The following is a 6,000-nucleotide window of genomic DNA, read 5'->3' on the forward strand; positions in this document are numbered from 1 at the left end:
CACAGGGAAGATGTTTGCAGGGATCCTAAGAGATGCTGTTTCTGATCACTGGGGAAGAGAAGGAGTCATTAGAGATACTCAACACGGCTTCAGAAAAGATGATCATGTCTTATAAACTTGTTTGTGTTTTGTTTAGAAGTTGCTGTGTTGGTGGGTGAGGGGAATCCGTTTACATTGTCTATCTCAGGGTGTAATCCAACAACATAGAGGTTGTGGGGCTGAAGGAGGTGAGCTGTGGTCTAACTAGTGTTTTGTTCCAACATAACCACTCTCCCATTTTCCATTAACTTCAATGTAATGAAAACTGGCAGTTTGAACCTGTCAGCATTTGAACGATATTTTCAAATGACTCGAGGGTTTCTTACAGTTGGGATCATCCTTTATTCAGTCCCCTCGAGGTGTTAGAGAACAGACATTCTCCTGCATATAGCAATCTAGCATACTGGGGCAATGGTGACATAGTGGTAATGTCATTGGATGCTGTCCTGTTGGTATGGGTACAAACCACACCATGGCAACTGGTGGAATTTAATTTCAATGAATTTTTTAAAATTCTGCACTTGAAAGCTTGTCTTAGTAATGATGTTATAAAACTATCAGTGATTGTTGTAAAAATCCATCTGATTCACCAATATTCCTTATGGAATGAAATAATGCTGTCCTTATTTAATGTGGTGTATATGTGATTCCAGACTCACAGCAATATTGTAACAGAGTTCACTGTTTGGTGCAGTGTCTTGCAAAGTTTAAGCTTAATTAGAAGTGATTATAAGTAATAATGCTTTCAAATATTGTTACAGTGTCAAAATGACGTAGGGCATCAGAAGAGTCATGGATGTAGGTGGGAAGAGACTCGACCAGCGGAGAAAAGATAGAGTCTAGATAGGAAGAAATGAGTTCAGTGGGGCAGGAGCTGTACAAATTCATACTGTCCCAGGAGATAACAACCATAATGAATAGAACTCTTCATAGGTTTTTATCTCAATTACTGGCAAAATGCTTTATCAATTAAGCCTCAATTAGAGTAGGGTAGGAACTGACATTGCAGGACCTGGACTAACCATCGGGCAAACGAGAAAGGTGGTCTGATGGCCAAAAAGGGGATAAAAGAACAGCTATTGAACATGAGAAGCAACATGTAAAAACTCCAGAGGAAGAAAGAAGAAAACCTTCAGTCAACATAACACAGCAAGAGAAAGAAAGACTGTGCCACAGTCACTCGGAGGGCAAACGCCAAGGATCTGAGGTTCAGAGTGTGACTATTGTCGTTGTTAAGTATTACTTCATTACACTAAATATAAATTACTTAATAAATCGTCTACACTTCATAACAACATATACCTGCACCCATAGAGGGTGGTTGTGGTCAGGGACAAGTCACCCTTGTTGGATTAAATGGAATCCTGAAAGGAGCAGGAAAGCTGCACTTTTTTGACAAATCACCAAGATAGCAGACTACAAGTCATGGCCAAAACATCATTCATTAGTTACAAATCACAACTTAGTTAAATCTGGGCACACAGACACTTTATTGACATGTATAAATACATATAAATGTAATCAGTTATCCAGCAGTTGAGCTGGATAGGAATCGTATTTCACAAAACAAGTAACAAATACTTGTGAGAGTGGCAAAAGATCAAAAGGTCTGAAAATTAGTGGCCGAAGACTAAAAAATACTGATTTTTTTGACAATGAGTCATGTAATTTTAACACTGTTATTAAAGCAAACTAGTTGAGTCATGGTAATTTTGTACAATTTCGCATATGTAATGAATAAACTTGCAGTGTACTCAGAATACAATTTCATGAGACTTACCTGACAGCTGATAATTGGTTTAACAGAGCTTCATGTTCTCATCAGGTGGCAAGACCGTATCTTCAATACAGAAGTCCTCGAGGCGGCCAACATCCCCAGCTTATACACACTACTGAGTCAGCGGCGCTTGAGATGGCTTGGCCATGTGAGCCGCATGGAAGATGGCAGGATCCCCAAAGACACATTGTACAGCGAGTTCACCACTGGTATCAGACCCACCGGCCGTCCATGTCTCCATTTTAAAGACGTCCGCAAATGCGACAAGAAGTCCTGTGACATTGATCACAAGTCGTGGGAGTCAGTTGCCAGCATTCGCCAGAGCTGGTGGGCAGCCATAAAGGCGGGGCTAAAGTGTGGTGAGTCGAAGAGACTTAGCAGTTGGCAGGAAAAAAGACAGAAGCGCAAGGGGAGAGCCAACTGTGTAACAGCCCCGACAAACAAATTTCTCTGCAGCACCTGTGGAAGAGCCTGTCACTCTAGAATTGGCCTTTATAGCCACTCCAGGCGCTGCTCCACACACCACTGACCACCTCCAGGCGCGTATCCATTGTCTCTCGAGATAAGGAGGCCAAAGAAGAAGAATGTTCTCAATGTCCTGCTTCTGCCTATTTATAGCTTTCTCACGTAAAAGGTGTTCTGTGAAAATGTGTCAGCTTTAATGGAAAGCAATATATATAAGCATACCAGATGGCACGTTCTGGTACCTTGGTAAGTGATGTGGACAAATCAGTAGGTATATAAATTAATAAAAAAGCAAACATTTATGAGACATTTACAATCCAGAAACATGAACATAAGCAGGGTAATTTTGTTATTTTGTACTGTGACATAATCACCTGAACGATGCAGAAAGTCAAACCAGGTAGGGAGGATTGTATACCAGTTATACAGCCTGTCCAATTTACTGTCCATTAACTTAAATGGACAGGAATATCACATACATTCTGTTAGGAGCATGTGATACTCCTGATCCAATTTTCTTTACGACAATTATTTACCTCCCAGCACAAAAGAGGAAAATAAGCTTATTAACTTTTGCAAATGCAATGCCTCTATAGATAGAATTGCGTGTTTTTAAATATCATCACTTATGGTAGATTTTATCATTTAAAATAATTAGTCATATTATAATGATTGTAAATTAAAATAATCTTGTTTGCAGTGCAGATCTCATTATAATCTTAATGAAAACTAATGAAAAATGTGGTTTTCCTCTTCAAAGGGTCCAAATATTATGCAACATAAAAATTTTCCCAGCTCTTGCGAGTGACAGTGGAAAAGTAATGAGACTAGTGTTGTACCTCTAGGAAGCAAATCCTGCACTCCGGGTCCCAGTACTTTGTGGGACGTCCTGCCCCATGTGTCTAAAGATCTGCAGGTCGAGAATCAGCCTGTTCAGTGACCTGAAGACCCATGGAAGAAACTCACGACCTTGAGTAGACGTCATCCTCGAATCGAGGGACAGCCGACGACAACCTCTGCAGTAACAAGTTTGAGGTTCTGTTGCATCATCCCCAAATCAGGCTCAAAAGTTTGGTAAAGGCCCTGTGACAATGCAGCAGGTCCAATGGACAGCTGTATATCCCAACAGTGATGAACACTTCTGGCTCCTGTTTTACTGCACCAATTGTTCTGGTGACAGCTGCATTTAACAGCAAGGTGAGCTGAAAATCATAACTATTGTGTTGGCTTGGAGAAAGGCAGCATTCTGTATATACTGAAGATTTACTACATTGGTCTCTGGGATGAGGGGGTTGTCCTATGATGAGGGGCTGAGCAAATTGGGCCTGGAGTTTAGAAGAATGAGAGACGATCTAATTGAGACACACTGGATTCTGAAAGGGCTTGATAAGGTAGAAGCTGAGAGATTGTTTCCACTGGTCAGGGAATCGAGAACACGGGGGCACAATCTCAAGATAAGGGGCCAATCATTAAGGACTCAGATGAGGAGAAATTACTGCAGTCAAAGCATCGTGAATCTTTGGAATTCTCTACCCAAGACGGTTGTGGATGCTCCATTGTTGAATATATTTAAGGCTGGGATTGATAGATTTTTGGTCTCTCAGAGAATCAAGTGATATGGGCAGCGGGCAGGAAAGTGGAATTGAAACCCAAGATCAGCCATGATCATATTGAATGGTGGAGCAGGCTCAATGGGCCATATGGTCTACTTCTGCTCCTATTACTTGTGTTCTTGTATATACATGTTCATACATGTACAAAGTATTGTGCCATCAGCCTGAGAAACCCAGTGACCATTTATAGGACTGCAGAGAGCTCACAGGATAGTTGCACTGTAACCAATACACAGCACTTGTGGTGCAGGACAGTCTTTTCCAGATAATCTTCAGCAATGCCAAACCACACATTGAAGAAAGATGGCCAGAGTTATACTCCTTGCCCTGCATCACTGTGGTGTAAAAGACAGCTTCACACTGACTCCAGGTTTACAGTGTGACTGGGGCAGTAGACAGTGAAAATGGAGATGAACAATGAATGGAATTCAGCCAAACACCTGAGCAAACCGATAAGTGGAAATTCCAGATCACTTCAGTTGCTGCAAAGCACAGGACATATTAAGTTTATACAGTTCATGTTCACTGTAGGATATTCACATTCAGTAACCAGTATGTGCAGAGTTTTCAGAAATTACTACAGACACACACTGCTGTGTTAATGGAAGCAAGTTTCAAATTCCTATTGACAGACCAATCTTTTTGCTGCAGACCAGCGACTTGCCAGCTACTGATCCTGCACCATTAATTTTAAGACATGTCAAATGAGCTGTGTCAGTTCTCAGGTGGTCTCTGCTAAGATATCCCATGAAGGCAAAAATAAACATTGGGAATTGGTCTGTGTATACACACATCTCCTTTTTGTCTATTTACAGAAGACAGATACACTGAAGTTGTGAAGGAGAGTGCAGTTCCACCCACTTGCTTTCCTGTTTGAAATTCATTTCCACCAAGGTGGAGGACTATAAAAAATAAAGATAACTTAAAAAAGGTAAAACAGATCGCCGAGCAGCTTTGTGGTTGGCCGACTTTAAAAAAATCATAACTGACAGTTGCAATTTCTTTCAAAGCCGGTCTTGTGGTTAAGGTGGGAATGGGAGAAGCCAATGGTGGATTTCCGAAACCCCAATGTCGGAAATCTGCCATTTGGTGGAAATTTCTCATCCCTGAGTTACTTGTGAACTCGCTGGTGTGTCAGCACATGGGATGAAGCAGGATGTTCCTTCCCCTGGTCAGAGCAAGTGAATGGCCTCTTCCTTGTGTGAACTTGCTGGTGTTTCAGCAGGTGGGGTGAAGTAGTGAATTCCTTCCCACACTCGAAGCAGGTGACTGGCCTCTCTCCAGTGTGAACTCGCTGGTGTGTCAGCAGGACGGATAAATGATTGAATCCCTTCTCACATTCTGTGCAGGTGAATGGCCTCTCCCCAGTGTGAGTGTGCTGGTGTGTCAGCAGGGCGGATAACTGAGTGAATCCCTTCCCATATTCGTTGCAGGTGAATGGCCTCTCCCCAGTGTGAATGTGCTGGTGTGTCAGCAGGACGGATAAATGATTGAATCCCTTCCCATATTCATTGCAGATGAATGGCCTCTCCCCAGTGTGAATGTGCTGTTGTGTAGTGAGGTTGCCTAATCGCTGAACCCAGTCCCGTAGTGAGAGCACCTGAACAATCTCTTGTCAGTGTGAATACTTTGATGGGACATCACTTCAGCAGAACGTTTATAGCAATTCCCACAGAATGGACATTTAAAAGGTCTCTCCCCAGTGTGAACTCACTGATGTGTCAGCAGGTAGCATGATTTAGTGAATCCCTTCCCACATTCACAGCAGGTGAACGGCCTCTCCAGGGTGTGACTGCATGGATGAGTTTCCAGCTCAACTGGATAATTCAATCACTTTCCACAGTCCCCATATTTACATGGTTTCTTCCCAATGTGACTGCAGTTGTGTTTCGACAGGGCAGATGATTGGTTGAAACCTCATCCACACACAGAACATGTGTACAGTTTCTCCACACTGTGATCGGTACTTTTTCCTTCCACGTTCAAAATCCAGTGTTATTCGGGTTACAACAGGTTGGGCGACTCCTTCAGATCCTGATCTGACATTTGCTTTGCATTTCACAGCTGCAATTCCTCCCCTTCTAAAACCCTGTGAAATTGATTTAA

The sequence above is a fragment of the Heterodontus francisci genome, chromosome 34 (genome assembly GCF_036365525.1).
Source record: "Heterodontus francisci isolate sHetFra1 chromosome 34, sHetFra1.hap1, whole genome shotgun sequence".
NCBI lineage: Eukaryota > Metazoa > Chordata > Chondrichthyes > Heterodontiformes > Heterodontidae > Heterodontus > Heterodontus francisci.